The following is a 21,222-nucleotide window of genomic DNA, read 5'->3' on the forward strand; positions in this document are numbered from 1 at the left end:
TGATACTGAACAGTTTGCCTAGGAAACAAACAAAGATCATTCTGTCTTTTTGAGACTGCACCCAAGAACCGCATTTCAGATGCTTTTGTTTACTATGAGGGCTATTCCATTTCTTCTAAGGGACTCTTGCTGAGAGTAGTAGATATAACAGTCATCTGTGTTAAATTCACCCATCCCAGTCCATTTCAGTTCACTGATTCCTAAAATGTCGATGTTTACTCTTGCCATGTCCTATTTGACCACTTCCAATTTGCCTTGATTCATGGACCTAACATTCCAGGTTCCTATGCAATATTGCTGTTTACAACATTGGACTTTACTTCTATCACCAGTCACATCCATAACTGGGCACTGTATTTGTTTTGGCTCTGTATCTTCATTCTTTCTGGAGTTATTTCTCCATTTCTATCCAGCAGCATACTGGGCACCTACCGACTTGGGGAGTTCATCTTTCAGTGTCCTATCTTTTTGTCTTTTCATACTGTTCATGGGATTCTCAAGGCAAGAATACTGAAGTGATTTGCCATTCCCTTCCCCAATAAGGAATTTTGAACTCCTTATTGAAAAATTCAGACTTAAATTGAAAAAAGTAGGGAAAAGCACTATATTATTCAGGAAAGACCTAAATCAAATCCTTTACAATTATACATTGGAAATAATAAACAGATTCAAGGCATTAGATCTGATAGATAGAATCCCTGAAGAACTATGGACAGAGGTTTGTGACCTTGTACAGAGGGCAGTGATAAAGACTATCCCTAAGGAAAAGAAATGCAGAAAAGGCAACATGGTTGTCTAAGGAGGCCTTACAAATAGCTGAGAAATAATAGAAGCTAAAGGCAAAGGAGAACAGAAAAGATATACCCATTTGAATGGAGAGTGCCAAAGAATAGCAAGGAGAGATAAGAAAGCCTTCCTCAGTGATCAATGCAAAGAAATAGAAGAAAACAATAGAATGGGAAACCCTAGAGATCACTTCAAGAAAATTAGAGATACCAAGAGGACATTTCATGGAAAGATGGACACAATAAAGGACAAAAATGGTATGGACCTAATAGAGGCAGAAGATATTAAGAGGTGGCAGGAGTACAGAGGAGAACTATACAAAACAGATCTTCATGACCCAGATAACCACAATGGTGTGACCACTCACCTAGAGCTAGACATCCTAGAATGAGAGGTCAAGTGGGCCTTTGGAAGCATCACTATGAACAAAGCTAGTAGAGGTGATGGAACTCCAGTTGAGCTATTTCAAATCCTAAAAGATGATGCTATTAAAGTGCTGCATTTAATATGCCAGCAAATTTGGAAAACTCAGCAGTAGCCACAGGACTGGAAAAAGTCAGTTATCATTCCAATCCCAAAGAAAGGCAATACCAAAGCATGTTCAAACTACTGCACAATCGCACTCATCTCATATGCTAGCAAAGTAATGCTCAAAATTCACCAAGCCAAGCTTCAACACTGCATGAACCATGAACTTCCAGATGTTTAAGCTGGATTTAGAAAAGGCAGAGGAAACAGAGATCAAATGCCAACATCTGTTGGATCAGAGAAAAAATCAAGAGAGTTCCAGAAAAACATCTACTTCTGCTCTATTGACTATGCCAAAGCCTTTGACTGTGTGAATCACAATAAATTGTGGAAAATTCTTCAGGAGATGGGAACAACAGATCACCAGATCTGCCTGCTGAGAAATCTGTATGAAGGTCAAGAAGCAACAGTTAGAACTAGACATGGAACAACAGACTGGTTCCAAATAGGGAAGGGAGTATGTCAAGACTGTATATTGTCACCCTGCTTATTTAACTTATACGCAGAGTACATCACGGAAAATGCCAGGCTGCATGAAGCACAAGTGGAATCAAGATTGAAGTCTCTCAGTCATTTCCAACTATTTGCAACCAATGGGCTGTAGCCTGTACCAAGCTTCTCTGTCCATGGAATTCTCCAGGCGAGAATACTGGAGTGGGTTGCCATTTCCTTCTCCAGGGCATCTTTCTGACCCAGGGATTGAACCCAGGTCTCACGCATTGCAGGCAGACGCTTTACCGTCTGAGCCACCAGGGAAGCCTGTTTGCTGGGAGAAATACCAATAACCTCAGATATGCAGATGACACCACCCTTACAGAAGAAAGTGTAGAAGAACTAAAGAACCTCTTGATGAAAGTGAAAGAGGAGAGTGAAAAATTTAGCTTAAAACTCAGCATTCAGAAAACTAAAATCATGGCATCTGGTCCTATCACTTCATGGCAAATAGATGGGGAAACAATGGAAACAGTGAGAGCCTTTGGAACTAGCGTGGGCTCTAAAATCACTGCAGATGGTCACTGCAGCCATGAAATTAAAAGATGCTTGTTCTTTGGAAGAAAAACTATGACCAACCAAGAAATCATATTAAAAAGCAGAGACATTACTTTGCCAACAAAGGTCTGTCTGGTCAAAGTTATGGTCTTTCCTGTAGTCATGTATGGTTGTGAGAGTTGGACTATAAAGAAAGATGAGCACCAAAGATTGATGCTTTTGAACTGTGGTGTTGGAGAAGACTCTTGAGAGTCCCTTGGACTGCAAGGAGATCCAACCAGTCCATCCTAAAGGAAATCAGTCCTGGATATTCACTGGAAGGACTGATGCTGAGGCTGAAACTCCAATACTTTGGCCACCGGATGTGAAGAGTTGACTTATTTGAAAAGACCCTGATGCTGGGAAAGATTGAAGGCAGAATGAGAAGGGGAAGATAGAGGATGAGATGGTTGGATGGTATCACTGGCTTGATTGACATGAGTTTGAGCAAGCTCCGGGAGTTGGTGATGGACAGGGAAGCCTGGCCAGCTGCAGCCCATGGGATCTCAAAGAGTAGGAAATGACTAAGTGACTGAACTGAACTGAACTGAACTTTTCATCCAACATGATTCAAGATACTGCAAATTAGCTTGCTCTTCTGAAATCCTCCCGTGGTAAGTGGATATCCAAGAGCTCACTTTATACCAAGTATCTATGTAATTCTCTATGTAATTGGTAGATGTTACTGAATATTATCAGTGTTTCACTTAACTCTTTCTCCATGCCTTTTGTGGGTCAGGAAGATCCACTGGAGCAAGGCTACCCGCTCCAGTATTCTTGGGCTTCCCTTGTGGCTCAACTGGTAAAGAATCTGCCTGCAATGTGGGAGACCTGGGTTCAGTCCCTGAGCTGGGAAAATCCAATGGAGAAGGGAAAGGCTACCCACTCCAGTATTCTGGCCTGGAGAATTCCATGGACTGTATAGTCCATGGGGTTCCAAAGAGTTGCACATGACTGAGCGACTTTCACTCACTCTTTCTGACTGTCTCTGTGTACTGAGAATCACACTGTGAAACATTTAAATGTCTGTTTTCATTTATTATTTATAATTTACAATTTATGTGATGAAATTGTGTCCTTTTCCTTGGTCATTCACTCATTTTTATTCATCATTGTGAGCAATTGCTTCTATGTTCTGAGCTCACAATATATATTTAACTCCTAGAGTTCTTGATTCATGTATCTTCTCCCTCTCTAGACCATAAATCTCTTCAAAAGTAGACACTATGCTCTTTGTTCTGGAGTCAGTAAAATTACTGATAATGGTGTCTTTATATAGTGTACAAATTTAGTTGAATTTATTAAAACATGAGTTTTAAAAAATATTTTGTATAAATTTATGAAAATCATGCAGCTATCTAATTTAGTCATAAGAACCACCGCACTCCAGTACTCTTGCCTGGAAAATCCCATGGATGGAGGAGCCTGGTGGGCTGCAGTCCATGGGGTCGCGGAGAGTCAGACACGACTGAGCGACTTCACTTTCACTTTTCACTTTCATGCATTGGAGAAGGAAATGGCAACGCACTCCAGTGTTCTTGCCTGGAGAATCCCAGGGACGGCAGAGCCTGGTGGGCTGCCATCTATGGGGTCGCACAGAGTCAGACACGACTGAAGTGACTTAGCAGCAGCAGCAGGAATTTATTTTAAACAAGTGGCAATAAACACATACAATTACCTTATATGTAAATGGACTAAAGAGATGGAAATATATACCATGTTCTTGGATTGGAAGAATCAATTTGTTGAAACGATCATGCTATCCAAGGTAAACTACAAATTCAATGCAATAACTACCAAAATACCCTGGGAATTTTTCACAGAACAAAACCAAATAATTTTAAACATTGTATAGAAACACAAAACATCCTAAATAGCCAAACAAAATCTTGAGGAAAAAAAAAATTGCTGAAGGAATCAAACTTCCTGATTTCAGACTGTAACACAAATCTACACTAATAAAAATAGCATGTTGCCAGCATAAAAACAAACATTAATATCAATGGAATAGAATAGAGAGCCACAAAATAACTCCATAAACTTATGGCCAAATATGTAAGGAGGACAAAGGAGGTAAGAACATAAAATAGGAAAGCATTTCACCAATAAGTGGTCCTGGGAAAACTGAAGAGCAGTAAGCAAAAGAATAAAATAAAAACATTTCTTTTTTTATTATTTTATTTTTAAACTTTATAATATTGTATTAGTTTTGCCAAATATCGAAATGAATCCGCCACAGATATACATGTGTTCCCCATCCTGAACCCTCCTCCCTCCTCCCTCCCCATACCTTCCCTCTGGGTCATCCCAGTGCACCAGCCCCAAGCATCCAGTATCGTGCATCGAACCTGGACTGGCGACTCGTTTCATACATGATATTATACATGTTTCAATGCCATTCTCCCAAATCTCCCCACCCTCTCCCTCTCCCACAGAGTCCAAAAGACTGTTCTATACATCAGTGTCTCTTTTGCTGTCTCGTACACAGGGTTATTGTTACCATCTTTCTAAATTCCATATATATGCATTAGTATACTGTATTGGTGTTTTTCTTTCTGGCTTACTTCACTCTTTATAATGGGTTCCAGTTTCATCCATCTCATTAGAACTGATTCAAATGTATTCTTTTTAATGGCTGAGTAATACTCCATTGTGTATATGTACCACAGCTTTCTTATCCATTCACCTGCTGATGGGCATCTAGGTTGCTTCCATGTCCTGGCTATTATAAACAGTGCTGCGATGAACATTGGGGTACACGTGTCTCTTTCCCTTCTGGTTTCCTCAGTGTGTATGCCCAGCAGTGGGATTGCTGGGTCATAAGGCAGTTCTGTTTCCAGTTTTTTAAGGAATCTCCACACTGTTCTCCATAGTGGCTGTACTAGTTTGCATTCCCACCAACAGTGTAAGAGAGTTCCCTTTTCTCCACACCCTCTCCAGCATTTATTGCTTGTAGACTTTTGGATCGCAGCCATTCTGACTGGTGTGAAATGGTACCTCATAGTGGTTTTGATTTGCATTTCTCTGATAATGAATGATGTTGAGCATCTTTTCATGTGTTTGTTAGCCATCTGTATGTCTTCTTTGGAGAAATGTCTATTTAGTTCTTTGGCCCATTTTTTGATTGGGTCATTTATTTTTCTGGAGTTGAGCTGTAGGAGTTGCTTGTATATTTTTGAGATTAGTTGTTTGTCAGTTGCTTCATTTGCTATTATTTTCTCCCATTCTGAAGGCTGCCTTTTCACCTTGCTAATAGCTTCATTTGTTGTGCAGAGGCTTTTAAGTTTAATTAGGTCCCATTTGTTTATTTTTGCTTTTATTTCCAATATTCTGGGAGGTGGGTCATAGAGGATCCTGCTGTGATGTATGTCGGAGAGTGTTTTGCCTATGTTCTCCTCTAGGAGTTTTATAGTTTCTGGTCTTACGTTGAGATCTTTAATCCATTTTGAGTTTATTTTAGTGTATGGTGTTAGAAAGTGTTCTAGTTTCATTCTTTTACAAGTGGTTGACCAGTTTTCCCAGCACCACTTGTTAAAGACATTTCTTCACAGCACATGCAGGCACATGAAAAGATGCTCAACATGGCTGAATATCAAAGAAATGCAAATCAAAACTACAGTGAGATACCACCTCACACTGGTCAAAATGGCCATCATCAAAAAGTCTACCAATAATAAATGCTAGAGAGGGTGTGGGAAGAGGGAACCTTCCTACACTGCTGGTTGGAATGTAGATTGGTGCAGCCACTATGGAGGTTTCTTAAAAAACTAAACAGTTGAAGGTTTCTTAAAAGACTAAAAATAGAGTTACCATATGATCCAGCAATCTCGCTGTGGTACACATATCTGGAAAAGATGAAAACTCTAATTTGAAAAGATATATGCACCCCAATGTTCAAAGCTATGCTATTTAAAATAGCCAGGACATGGAAGTGGACCTGAATGTCCACTGACAGATGAATGGATAAAGGAGATGCTGTGTGCACATGCATGCACACACACACACACACACACACACACACACTGGCATATTACTTAACCATTAAAAATAATTAAATAATGCCATGTTAGCAACATGGATGGACCTAAGGATCATCACACTAAGCGAAGTAGGTCAAACAGAGAAAGACAAGTACCACATGATATCACTTATGTGTAGAAGCTAAAAATAATGATACAAATGAACTTATTTACAAAACAGAAATAGAGTCACAGATGTAGAAAACAAACTTAAATTACCAAAGGGGAAAGGTGGGGAGGGGTATATTGGAAATTTGGGATTAAAAGATACACACTCAGATCACATCAGATCAGTTGTTCAGTCGTGTCCGACTCTTTGCGACCCCATGAATCGCAGCACGCCAGGCCTCCCTGTCCATCACCAACTCCCGGAGTTCACTGAGACTCACATCCATCGAGTCAGTGATGGATGACTGACTCCAGCCATCTCATCCTCTGTCATCCCCTTCTCCTCCAGCCCCCAATCCCTTCCAGCATCAGAGTCTTTTCCAATGAGTCAATTCTTTGCATGAGGTGGCCAAAGTGCTGGAGTTTCAGCTTTAGCATCATTTCTTCCAGAGATCCCAGGGCTGATCTTCAGAATGGACTGGTTGGATCTCCTTGCAGTCCAAGGGACTCTCAAGAGTCTTCTCCAACACCACAGTTCAAAAGCATCAATTCTTTGGCGCTCAGCCTTCTTCACAGTCCAACTCTCACATCCATACATGACCACAGGAAAAACCATAGCCTTGACTAGACGAACCTTTGTTGGCAAAGTAATGTCTCTGCTTTTGAATATGCTATCTAGGTTGGTCATAACTTTCCTTCCAAGGAGTAAGCGTCTTTTAATTTCATGGCTGCAGTCACCATCTGTAGTGATTTTGGAGCCCAGAAAAATAAAGTCTGACACTGTTTCCACTGTTTCCCCATCTACTTCCCATGAAGTGGTGGGACCGGATGCCATGATCTTTGTTTTCTGAATGTTGAGCTTTAAGCCAACTTTTTCACTCTCCACTTTCACTTTCATCAAGAGGCTTTTGAGTTCCTCTTCACTTTCTGTCATAAGGGTGGTGTTATCTGCATATCTGAGGTTATTGATATTTTTCCCGGCAATCTTAATTCCAGCTTGTGTTTCTTCCAGTCCAGTGTTTCTCATGATGTACTCTGCATATAAGTTAAATAAACAGGGTGACAATATACAGCCTTGACCTACTCCTTTTCCTAGTTGGAACCAATCTGTTGTTCCATGTCCAGTTCTAACTGTTACTTCCTGACCTGCATACAAATTTCTCAAGAGGCAGATCAGGTGCTCTGGTATTCCCATCTCTTTGAGAATTTTCCACAGTTTATTGTGATCCACACAGTCAAAGGCTTTGGCATAGTCAATAAAGCAGAAATAGATGTTTTTATAGTTTATACAAAATAATAAAGACCTACTGCATGGCACAGAGAACTATATTCAATATCTTGTAATAGCCTTTAATGGAAAAGAATCTGAAAATAATATATATTATGTGTGTGTGTGTGTATACACACATATGTCAAAATATACTACCACTAAGATATTAATGAAATTATGAAATTGCTTTTGTGAGATCTGATTGCTGTTTATTTATTCATGTTTTCTGATAAGACCTTTAGGAAGACATTACAAGCATGGATGTCAAGAGGTTATGATTTTTAGCTAGACCTCTTACTAGTCATTACATTGGCCAAGTTACTTAATCATTCTGTGCCTCAGCTTCTTTATATGTAAAATGGAAATAACAAGTACCTAATAGATTGTGGGAATAGAATGAGTTAATACATGAAACACAGATAGTTCCTAGCATGTAGTTCATGCATTAGACACATTTGCTGCTGTCTGTTGTAAACAAATCATTGATTTACCAAGAGAAAAAAAAATAAAACTTTTTAAAGAACAGTTTTCTATTAAGTATAGACTCTGAAAGATTTTAGTGGGCTTTACTATTGCCAAGATATATTCTCCCTTCCTGTGTATCTCACTATTTAACTTGAAGAAAATATCACATTCTCTAACGAAACTATCATAAAATAATTTAAATATTCATGAGAACTATACTTGGCAGTAATTACCACCTGATACTGTGCTTTGCTGAATACACTAAATAGAACAATTTGAAATGAAGATGGTCCTTCAAATATTACAAGTACATTATAGGAAATAATTGGTGAACAGAGATGGACTGGATGGTTTCAATTGTGGCTAAGAATAAATCTGTTACTGTATTAGAGCCAAAGATTATTTACCAATATTGTATTGATACAAATAATACAATGCTTGTGTATATAGAGCTAGTGATTCTAAGATTATTACATTTCTGAAATTTATTAAATATGAAATAAAACAAGTGAACTCTATCTACCTCTACATTTTCCAGAGTAATAATCATAGATGAAATTAAGTCATTTATAATTGAATGATAATACAGATCTATTATTTATATAGACTTAATGGGGCATTATATTGGCTTTCATTCTCTGAGATACAAGACTCTTAAGGACTATTTCAGTGATGAAATATTTAACCAAAAGGTCTTTGGGGGAAATGAGGACATTTTAATATCATAAAGAAAAAATTCTATGAGCCAGGCAAAACTTACTTGAGGTTGGGACTGCTTTATGTTTATCAACTAAATAAGTACATTTTCAGAGATTATTATTATTACTATTTAGCCCAAAATAATATTTTGCTGTAAGTTTAAGTCCACAGGGTCACAAAGAGTTGGACACAACTGAGCGACTCAACTGAACTGAATGATTAAAATTAAAAAAAATTTTGTGTCGCAAGTTACTTCTAATAAAACTTGATTTGATTGCTTTTATTGAAATTGTAAAATTATCAGTGAGATTGGAGATATCTGAAGGAATATCTCAATTAGTAGCCACAATTTGTGCATATTTAAGCTTTTCCAATCATTTTTCAACAAAGATTTCAAATACACAAAAATATTGAAAGAATGGTGCAGTAAACACACATATATTGACCTCATAGATTCTATAATTAATAATTTACTATATTTGCTTTATCACATATCTGTCTTTGCAATTATCTATATTTATATCTATCTTTGTGTAGTTCAGTGAGTCATGTCCAAGTCTTTTGAGACCCCTTGGACTACAGCCCATCAGACTCCTCTGTCCAAGGGGTTCTCCAGGCAAGAAGAGTAGAGTAGGTTGTCATTTCCTTCTCCAGGGGATCTTCCTGACCCAGGGATTGAACCACAGTCTCCTGCATTGGCAGGTGGATTCTGTACCACTGGGCCACCAGGGAAACCTACATCTATCTTTATTTTGATGCATTTCAAAATAACTTGCAGAAATCAAGTTGTACACATGTACACTTTGCCTCTAAATGCTTTAGCATGCATAACATCAACCAGAGTTCAATAACTGTATGTGAATTTTTTGGGCGGGGAGGTAACAAGGAGATCCAACCAGTCCATTCTAAAGGAGATTAGCTCTGAGTGTTCACTGGAAAGACTGATGCTGAAGCTGAAATTCCAATACTGTGGCCACCTCATGTGAAGAATTGACTCACTGGAAAAGACCCTGATGCTGGGAGGGATTGGGGGCAGGAGGAGGAGAAGGGGACAACAGAGGATGAGATGGCTGGATGGCATCACTGACTCGATGGACATGAGTTTGGGTAAACTCTGGGAGTTGGTGATGGACAGGGAAGCCTGGCACGCTGCGATTCATGGGGTCACAAAGAGTTGGACACGACTGAGTGACTGAACTGAATTGAACTGAACTTTACATACCATGAAATATACAAATCTAAAGCATACCATTCCGTGAGTTATTGGGGGTATGTCTATTTTTGATTCACACAAATATTCAACACACACTAAGGAAAATATATGTTGAGGGTATTTTTTCAGAGAATCGGGACTATAAACATGAACAGCACTTTCTCATATAGAATAAACTAGAACAATGTAAAAATGTCTTTAAAATGGACCTCTGGGAATGTAATTATTTGTTTATCCAATTTTACAAATAACTTTCAATTCAAAATATAAGACACATATTTTTAAGTGGCGACAAAAGTAATCTTTACAAACAATCTAATTATATTACTTCAGCCTTTTCCTTACTCAGCTGATATAACACAGAAAGCACGATTTGACATATCATATACATGAAGCTCTACGTTATACAAAATGCACAAAGGAAAAAAATGCCACATATATTGATTTGCAGTATACATGTGTCAAATGCTATTACTTGACATTATACAGCTACAGTCTAAGACACTGTGAGAGAGGGTTTGTGCATGCATGCGTGTCCACAGTCATAGTCTCAAGGAAATAAGAGTTAGAGCATGTATAAAGTTTTATAAATACTCCAGTGTGTTCAAAGAATAATAATAGAGAGAAGACATCCTAGAAAATCATCTACATAATATATCATTGTTTAATAACCACCACAGCCATAACCCTTTGTGCATTAATTTTCATGTTGAATTTAAAATTGCTGTAATTTTTTTTCCTTGTAATTTATTTCCCTGGAAAAGTTTTAACTCAAAGGAGCACCTGCTCTACAGTCCTTGCCCTTACTGACCACTCTTTCCCATCATATTACAATTGGGTTCACAAAACTCAGGGTCACCAACAATCTGGCCAATTGTCCCAAGTGAATCATTGACTTAAAAGTTCTCTCCCCTGATAGACCAGTATTTAGAATACATCGTTAAAATTAACACATATCATAATATATCCCCAGGCTTTTATAAGGATATTATGTTCTTTTTAAGATATTTAAATAATGTCATTCACATAAATTTACTTGGAGATGTACTATTTCCAATTCCACATAAATCTACAACACAGACACATGTAGTTTAACCTTGAATGTCTCCTCCAATGTTAAAAATAAAAGAAGCAATCATCTTAACATTTATGAGATACTGACTATATACTTAGTAAAGGATAGTGCATATTAAACTATAAGACTATAATACTAAGGGTTTAGCTTTTAAATTTTATGTGAAAGCTGTGTGGCCTCAGCAAAATCACTTCATTCCTCTGAGCCTCATTAATTTCACTTGTAAGAAAAACATGGTGATTGGCCAAAAGAAGTTTCCAGCTCTTTCCAACTCTGAGGTTCTCATATTCTAAGAATAATCTGTACAGGCAGACTTTCTTTGATCCTTTTTCTCTTTGGTAATTGTAATAGATTATAATACCATCTGAGGCAAGACATTAAGTTTGCAATTGCATTTTTTTTTTTACCTAATCAGTAGATATTTAAAATGGCTCATGTTCCAGACGTAGTGCTAAGCACATCTTTGTATTGGTTTGAAGTGGTTCAACCAGACATATTGAAGAGAACTGATATAAAATGGTGATTCCACAAGGAACATTTAAAGGAAGCAATTATAAGGTGTATTCGTTTAAGAAATATTTTGCCAAGTAGCTTTTCTTTTCATATTGTCTCACTGGCTGACCAACTATTAATCAAGCTCTCCATCTCTCAGTATGGGAAAAGTCAAATGAATTTTGTCATCAGCTGAGCCATCTGTCTCCTCATACTGTTCTGCTATTTTTCTTTTTCTTTTTGAAACTCTTTAACTGAAAGTAGAAATGGAGGAGGAAGGAAAGGTAATCAGTGAATATAACAGCATTTCATATGCTTTGATTATTTTTTAATACTTAGGTAATAGGAGGTATAAATAGCACTTCATATACATTTGCTGTTTTACATTCAAGGTCCAGTGAATTTTTCTGGGAGAAATTAGATACTGCCCTGCAGTATAGATGCAATAAAATGTGTCTGCTCTAAGCTGAGCACAGTGGTGCTAGGCCCTGCATACTAAAAGATGTGAATTCTCTTAACCAAAGCAAAAAGAAGTCTCACATCTGTGTCTCTAGTATTTATCTGTTCTGGGAGGATAGAGTGCCTGGGGCTCTCACATCAAGAGGGTTAAGGCTTCCTTTATAAAGTGTTGACAATAATTCTTACCATTCTCTTGGCCATCTATCAGAAAACAACTACTTATTTCTCTTGGCTTTATTGGGAATCTATCTGCCTGAACTTAGATGTTTGAAATGAGAGTGAAAGATAGAGAGCAGAGCCAAGGAGATCAAACAGAAATGCACTCCCAAATAAAAGTCCCCTGAACCAATCTCCCACTACTATGGGAAGCCCTACTGCAGTGCTCTTGTTAAAGCCACCTGGTTCTTAGGTGCATCCTGTGTGGACAGCTCTATTTATCTCAGGGGGCAGCCTGTCTCTTAACTGGGCAGCACCAACTGTCAGGAAACTGAAAGGGTGGAAGTGTTATCCTCTGTAATCTGGCCCTATGCCGCCTCCCACAAGTCTACCTTGATTTCTGTTTGCCAACTTACAACAAGCTGAAAAGAAGAAACCATTTTCCAAGGCAAGTCTCTCTTTACTTCAGGTAAATCAACAGTTCCTTTGGTGGGTCCCTACGCTTTCTTGTATCCTCAACCTTCTTGTTACTCTTTTTTGGACATTCTGAGTCTTTCCCAGGAATAATTATATTTAGGAATCCTGTCGGCTGCCTACAAATGGATCACTCTTTTTAATGAGATAGATTTTACTATATTAAGCATTGAATTGAGGAAAAATAGAATCTTTCCACTTCTATTTTGCATAGTTGAGTTGTTGAAATTTTATAATAAATATACAACTATTTTGTGACAATGAAATAATTTAAACAAACAAACAACAACAAAAAACCAAGGCCCTGAGTTCCTTCCTACATAAAAGATAAACAAGATTCTTGGCATGAAAATTCTCTTTCCATCTTATCTGACTCAATGGTCATTTATAAAGTACAGATAGATTTATTATGGCATCTTCATGATTGATAGGGACAAATCTTGCTATATATGAGGGATTTAGGCTCAGAGGCTATCAGTTTTTACACTGTATTTTATATGTTTTCCAGAAAATATGCTGAGGAGTCATTCCTCTGTTCCTTTTTTTTAAAAAAGCCCAAACACATTTTCAGGTAGAGAGACCTCAAACTATTTGACATTAGACACATGCAAGAATATTCCACCTTGTTCTATCAAAAACAGCATAAACTTATCTTTGAACATTTAAAGCATACTAAAGTTTCAAAGCCATACCGTGCCAGAAATAGAATCCTTGAAGAAGGCCATTGGTAGATAGTCTGCCTCTCAAAATAGAACTATGTCTTATTCAGCTTCTGGTTTGGGGGGTCCTGCCTAGTGCCTGACCCATGAGAGGTGCTGGAGCCTAAAACCAACCTTGAGGTAAAGTAGCCTGTTATTAGTTTAGGGACAGTAGCTGGTGGCTGCTGCTTCTTTTCTCTTCTGCTTTTTGAATAAAATAGCACAGTCCTCTGAATATTACAGAGCATGGCTGGAAAAGGACATCAGTATTTCTAGATATCTTTTTCTTAGTATTTAATTACAAAATGGAGAACAAATAATAGCTGCTTGCTGTCTATAACACACATAGCAAAAGAACAGCTGCCCTTACTATGAACTCATCTTTCAGGCAGAAAAGACCTCAGAAATGTCTCTGAAATTCCTTCCTGGTTTAGGAGGAACCAATTTACAACATGGGAGAGGGGAAGTTAGGAATTGTTACCATTTGGCTGCGTGGGCGCAGGAGGGCCTAGAGGAGCCTAGAGTTGAAGGTCAGGAAGGGCGGTGGTGAGGAGATACCCCTCGTCCAAGGTAAGGAGCAATGGCTGCGCTTTGCTGGAGCAGCTGTGAAGAGATACCCCACGCCCAAGGTAAGAGAAACCCAAGTAAGACGGTAGGTGTTGCAAGAGGGCATCAGAGGGCAAACACACTGAAACCATACTCATAGAAAACTAGTCAATCTAATCACACTAGGACCACAGCCTTGTCTAACTCAATGAAACTAAGCCATGCCCGTGAGGCAACCCAAGATGGGCGGGTCATGGTGGAGAGATCTGACAGAATGTGGTCCACTGGAGAAGGGAATGGCAAACCACTTCAGTATTCTTGCCTTGAGAACCCCATGAACAGTATGAAAAGGCAAAATGATAGGACACTGAAAGAGAAACTCCCCAGGTCAGTAGGTGCCCAATATGCTACTGGAGATCAGTGGACTCATTGGAAAAGACTCTTATGCTGGGAGGGATTGGGGGCAAGAGGAGAAGGGGACGACAGAGGATGAGATGGCTGGATGGCATCACTGACTCGATGGACGTGAGTCTCAGTGAACTCTGGGAGTTGGTGATGGACAGGGAGGCCTGGCGTGCTGTGATTCATGGGGTCGTAAAGAGTCGGACACGACTGAGCGACTGATCTGATCTGATCTGATTGGAACTAGCTCTCCAGTGGCTCAGATGCAACTGGATTGATCTGCACCTACCTGGAGTGGTACATGTGTCATGTGAGTAGAATTTAAACTTTTGCTTAGAGTAGGCAGTGACTTTCCTGACAGTTCCAATGTCCAGGCAATCTTTCTGAACTATCCCTGGAGTGAAGGCTTGTTGTTGGCATACCTATTTTTAAATACTACAGGCCAAGAGAAATAAGGCAATATGTGTGTGTGCTCATATAATTGTAATATAACTAGAATCTATTAAAATGTTGCTTTAAGAGTTTATGATCTAAAATTACAGGAACGTCAGTGTTTTATCAATTTATGAGGAGCCATGATGATGGCAACGGCACCCCACTCCAGTACTCTCGCCTGGAAAATCCCATGGACGGAGGAGCCTGGTGGGCTGCTGTCTATAGGATCGCACAGAATCAGACACAACTGAAGTGACTTAGCAGCAGCAGCAGGCAGTAAATTAGTAAAGACATAGTTGGCCTCAACAATACCACCAATCACCTGGACAAAAAGGACACTGAAACTACTTCCAGCATTACCAAAGACACATTTATCCAAAGCTCATGTGGAATATTCACCAAGATAGACCGCACATTCTGGCCGTAAGACACAACAAAGAATAGAAATCGCACAATGTCTGCTCTCAGATCACAATCTGGTCTGAGACGATGAATTAAATTAGGCATCAATAACAGAAAGATGGATGCAAAACTCTAAAATGCATAGATTAAACAATGCATTTCTAAGTAACTCATAAGTCAAAAAGACATCGCGAGAGGAATTTTAAAATGCTTTGAACTAAATGATAAAAAAACACAACTTATTGAAATGTCTCAGAAGCAGGAAAGCAATACTTAGATGGAAATTTATAGCACTGAAAGTATATACTAGAACGTAAGAAGATCCAAAGTCAAAAATCTAAGCTCACCTTAGGAAACTAGACAAGCAAGAGCTAATAAATCCAAAGTAGATAAAATAAAATAAGTAATCAAAAGTAGAATAGAAATCAATGAATCAAAAAGAGGAAATTAACAGAGAAAATCAACAAAACCCAAAATGGGTTTTCTGAAAAAAATAAAATTTAAATTAATGAAAACCTCTAAGCAGGCTAACTAGGAAAACACAAGAGAGGATACAAATTCTGATACAACAGTATCAGAAATGAAAGAGGCACAATCTCTATAGATTCTATGAATGATTAAAAGGATAACTGAGGAATACTATTGACAATTGTATGTCCACAGATTTGATAATTTAGATGAAATGGCCAAATTTTCTGAATGACACAATCTGCTAAAACTCACAAGAAACATACAAGCTAAATAGGCCTATATCTATGAAATACATTGAATAATTAATTAATAGCATTTCAAAACAGAAAGCACCAAACCCATACAGATTGACTGGCGAATTATACCAAACATTTAAGGAAGAATTTATACCAATTATTTATAGTCTCCTTTGGAAGTTAGAAGAGGGCATACTTTCTACTGCATTCTATGAAGACAGTATCATCCGACAACCAAAACCATACACATTACAAGTAAAGAAAACCACAGACTGATCTCTCTCATGAACACAGATGCAAAAATCCTCGACAAAATAAGATATATTAAAAAAAAATTATATATCATGACATAGAGGGATTTATTCTACGAATGCAAGGCTGGTTCAACTTTCAATTAATTATTACTTCAACAGACTAAGGAAGAAATACCACATGATCTAATCAAGACATATAGGAAAAGTATCTGACAAAATCAAATACACATTCATGATAAAAATTCTCATCAAACTAGTATTAGAGGGAAGTTTACTCAACTTGATAAAAAATATTTATGAAAAAACTACAGCTAACACAATAATTAATGGTGAAGAACTATGAATTTTCTCTATCAGATGAGGAACAAAGAAAAAGATACCCTCCTTCACCATTCCCTTTCAACATCATACTCAAAATCCTAGGTAATTCATCAAGTCAAGAAAAGGAAATAAAAAATGTAATGGTTGAGAAGGAATAGATAAAACTGTCTTTGTTCACAGATGACATGATTATATACAATATGTTGAAAATCTGAAAGAGTTGACAAAACTCTTGAAATTAATAAACAATCATAGCAATGCAGCAGGAAACAAAGTTAACATACACAAAAAGCAATTACTTCCTTATATACCAGCAAGGAACAAGTGACCTTTGAAGTTAAAAACAATGTCATTTATAATACCACACCCCAAAATGAAATACTTAGGTATAAGTCTAAAAATGTGAACAAGATTCATGAGGAAAAACTGCAAAACTCTGATAAAAGGTATCAATGAAGAACTAAATAAATAAGATTCTACATTCATAGATAAAAGGATTCAGTATTGGCAAGATGTCAGTTCTTCCCAAGTTGATCTTCAATACAATCTCAACCAAAATTCCAGGAAGTTATTTTGTAGATATTGATGAACTGATTCAAAAGTTTACATAAGAATCAAAATCCTCAAAATAGTCAACACAACATTGAAAGGGAAGAACACATTTGGAGAATTAACACAATCCAACTTCAAGACATTATACAGCTACAGTAATTGAGACATTGTGGTACTAACAAGAGAATAGTCAAATAGATCAATGGCAGGAAAAAAAAAAAAAATCAATGGCCGGAAATAGACCTGCATAAATACAGACAACCAATTTTTGACCAAAAAAAAAGTGATACAATGGCACAAAGTGAGTCTATTCAACAGACAACACTGGAACAACTAGATACTTACATGCAAAACATCTAAACATAGTCCTTATACCCTTCAAAAAAATTAACTCAGAACACAGACCTAAATAAAAAATGTAAAATTCTAAAACTTCTAGAAAATAACTTAAAAGAAAATGAGATGACTTTGATTTTGGTCATTACGTTTTTGATACAACACCAAAAGCACAATCCATTAGAGAAATAATTAATAACTTTGACTTTAAAATTAAACATTTCTCCTCTATGAAAGATACTGCTAAGAGAATAAAAAGACAAGCCATTGACTGAGAAAAACTATTTGAAAAATATACATATGATAAAGGACTGTTACCCAAAATATACAGAAATTCTTAAAGCTCAAGAGTAAGAAAACAAATGACTTGATTAAAAAAAAAAAATGAGTCAAAGACCTTAACATTTCCTCCAAAGATGAAGTTAATACGGCAAACAGCCATATGAAAAGATACTATGTGTCCTATAACATGTATCATACAATCGAGCAATCATGTTCTTTGGATTTATCCGGAGGAGCTGAAACTGATGTGCACACAAAAATTTGCATGTTTAAAAATGGATGTTTACAACTGCTTTTATCATTAACTGCTGAAAATTGGAAGCAACCAAAATGTTTTTCAGTAGGTGAATGGATAAATAAACTGTAGTTCACCTAGAAAAGTGAATATTTTTCCGTTATAATTAGAAATGAGATACCAAGCCATGAAAATACATAGAGGAAACTTAAATGTGTATGATTAAGTGAAAGAAGATAATCTTAAAAGGCTACATACTGTATGATTCCACCTGTATGACATTCTGAAAGGCAAATATGTGCAATCAGTGAAAAGCTGAGTGACAGCCCGTGGTTAGGAAGGAGGGAGGTGATGACAAACTGAAATAACAATGAAGCAATCACAGTTCAGGCATACAAAAATGCGGTTGGATGTCCATTTAGTTTCTGGTCTCAGAACTGTCTCTGCACCACTGAAAACTTGAACCTTCTTTGAACTGGACCAGATCCAAGGATACTACCAGCCCTATTCAGAATAACACCTGCAAGCTACATTATGGCTTCAAGGACTACCTCTGTAATTGTGTAACCATTTCAGAATCCAATCAATACTTACTGAACACCCTTGCTTCTTGCAAGTTCCAATCATAATTCTTGGCAAATAGCTCATGTAACCAACTGTAACCTTGCTGTTTTTGCCTTTACAGGCCTCTCCCATTTCATAGTTCAATAGATGACAATTCAAGTGCTTCTTGAATCTGTGCCTCCCAGGCTGCTGTCCTATCAAACCCCAAATAAACATCCTTTTGTTTACATCAGACTCGCCTTATAGCTCAGTTGGTAAAGAATCCACCTGCCATGCAGGAGACCCCTGTTCGATTCCTGGGTCGGGAAGATCCCCTGGAGAAAGGACAGGTGACCCATTCCAGTATTCTTGGGTTTCCCTTGTGGCTTAGTTGGTAAAGAATCCATTTGCAGTGTGGGAGACCTGGATTCGATTTCTGGGTTAGGAAGATACCCTGGAGAAGGGAAAGGCTACCCACTTCAGTATTCTGGCCGGGAGAATTCCATGGACAGTCCATGGGGTTGCAAAGAGTTGGACTTGACTGAGCGACTTTCACTTACCATTTCTAAAATTTTGGTATGAAGACAGGTAGAACACTGGGGATTTTTTTTTAAGTTTTTAATTGTAGAATAATTGCTTTACAATATTGTGTTTGTTTCTGCTGTACAACAATGTGAATCAGTTATAGGCGACATGTATCCCCTCTCTGTTGTGCCTCCCTCCCACCACTACCTCCTTCCTACCACTCTAGGTCACTACAAACTGAACTGAGCTCCCTATGCTTCCCACTAGCTAGCTAGCTATTTTACACATGGTAGTGTCTATAAGTCAATGCTACTCTTTCATTTCGTCCCACACTCTCCTTCCTCCAGTGTGTCCACAAGTACATTCTCTACATCTGCATCTCTATTTCTGCCCTGCAATTAGTTTCATCAGTACCATTTATCCAGAATCCATGTGTGTGTGTGTGTGTGTGTGTGTGTGTGTGTGTGTTACTATACGATAATTGTTTTTCTCCTTCTGACTTACCTCACCCTGTATGACAGACTCTAGGGCCATCCACCTCACTGCAACTGACTCAATTTTCTTCCTGTTTATGGGCAATATTCCATTGTATATATGTACCACAACATTATCAATTCATCTGATAATGGAAATCTAGGTTGCTTCCATGTTCTGACTATTGTACATAGCTCTGCAATGAACACTGGGGTATATGTGCTTTTTTGAATTATGGTTCTCTGAGAAGGCAATGGCACCCCACTCCAGTATTCTTGCCTGGAAAATCCCATGGATGGAGGAGCCTGGTGGGCTGCATCCATGGGGTTGCGGAGAGTCAGACACGACTGAGAGACTTGACTTTGACTTTTCACCTTCATGCATTGGAGAAGGAAATGGCAACACACTCCAGTGTTCTTGCCTGGAGAATCCCAGGGACGGGATGCTGGGTTGGCTGCCATCTACGGGGTCGCACAGAGTTGGACACGACTGAAGCAACTTAGCAGCAGCAGCAGCAGGGTATATGGCCAGTAGTGGGATTGCTGGGTCATATAATAGTTCTATTTCTACTTTTTAAAAGGAATCTCCATGCTGTTCTCCATAGTAGCTGTATAAATTTAAATTATCACCATTTTTTAAGACATTGAAACTACTCTATATGATTCTACAAGTATGAATACAAGTGATTATACATTTCTCCAAAGCCAAAGAATTTACAACACCAAGAGGGAACCCTAATGCATACTATGGACCTTGGATGATTACAATTTGTTAGTGTATGTTCACCAATCGAAACAATTACACCACTCTGGTGGAAGATGTCAATAATGGGGAACACTATGCATGTGTGGAGGCAGAGGGTATATGAGAAATCTCTTTCTCTCAATTTTGCTGTGTAACCAAAAAAAGGTTCTAAAAAATAGTCTCTCTCTCTCTCTCTCTCTATATATATATATATATACACACATATATATATATCTCGTATATATATGTCAATGAGAATTAACTATTTTTATAGGCATCAACGTGGATGAATCAAAAACATGATACTGAGTGAAAAAAAAAAAAAAAACCATATAAGTTTCAAAATCACCAAACTAATCAAATTATCATTAAAATCACAATATGGTAAATTTGGAGAGGGAAATGGCAACCCACTCCAGTATTCTCGCCTGGAGAATCTCTTGGAAAGGAGGCTGGCATGGTACAGTCCACGGGGGTCACAAAGACTCAGACACAACTGAAGTGACTTAGCACAGCACATGGTAAACTTTGGGGGGGGGGGTTGCCATATTTTGATAATACAAAAAGTTTTCTGGGGACTGTCAGTGCTCTATTTTTTTACCTGGGTGATGGTTTAATGCTTGCATTCACTTTGTAAGTATTTGTCAATATACACACTAATGAATTATGTATTTTTATAGGTACATTACAATTTGTTTAATTAACATGATAAATATTTTTATATTTCATTGGACTTATGAGATTTTTAAATAATTTAATTTCAAAAAGAATTGTATCTCTATTTCTCCTTTCAACAGAATTCTACCACTATCTTTCATGATTATTTTTACTTTCAAATTTGTGGAGGACTACTCATATTAGCTTTCTTTTCAAGATTCCTCTACACTAAAATGGCAACTGTAGAGCTGTATCAATAATGAGTAGTTGAGGCTTACTTTCTCTGTTTGGATCTTGATAGTATATCAAAAAAAAAAAAGTATTTAAAGAATGTAT

General features: G+C 37.7%; 1 protein-coding gene across 8 annotated transcripts in view; it reads right to left on the bottom strand.

The window, feature by feature from the left end:
* Positions 1-21,222, bottom strand: part of LOC147369038 (uncharacterized) — a 1,156,454-nt gene that overhangs the window by 134,389 nt on the left and 1,000,843 nt on the right. The window contains exons 9-10 of one of the 8 annotated variants that reach the window (XR_015167142.1): positions 13,953-14,074; positions 10,283-11,938 (exon numbers count right to left, since the gene is read on the bottom strand). The exons of the other annotated variants lie outside the window; for them this stretch is intronic. The gene's annotated coding sequence lies outside the window, so the exon portion shown is untranslated. Of the gene's footprint in view, positions 1-10,282; positions 11,939-13,952; positions 14,075-21,222 lie in introns of those variants that run through there. 8 annotated transcript variants of the gene reach the window in all.

This window comes from Bos grunniens, chromosome 7 (assembly GCF_055505025.1).
Source record: "Bos grunniens cultivar Pamir isolate PY7600 chromosome 7, Bosgru_T2T1.0, whole genome shotgun sequence".
Classification (NCBI taxonomy): domain Eukaryota; kingdom Metazoa; phylum Chordata; class Mammalia; order Artiodactyla; family Bovidae; genus Bos; species Bos grunniens.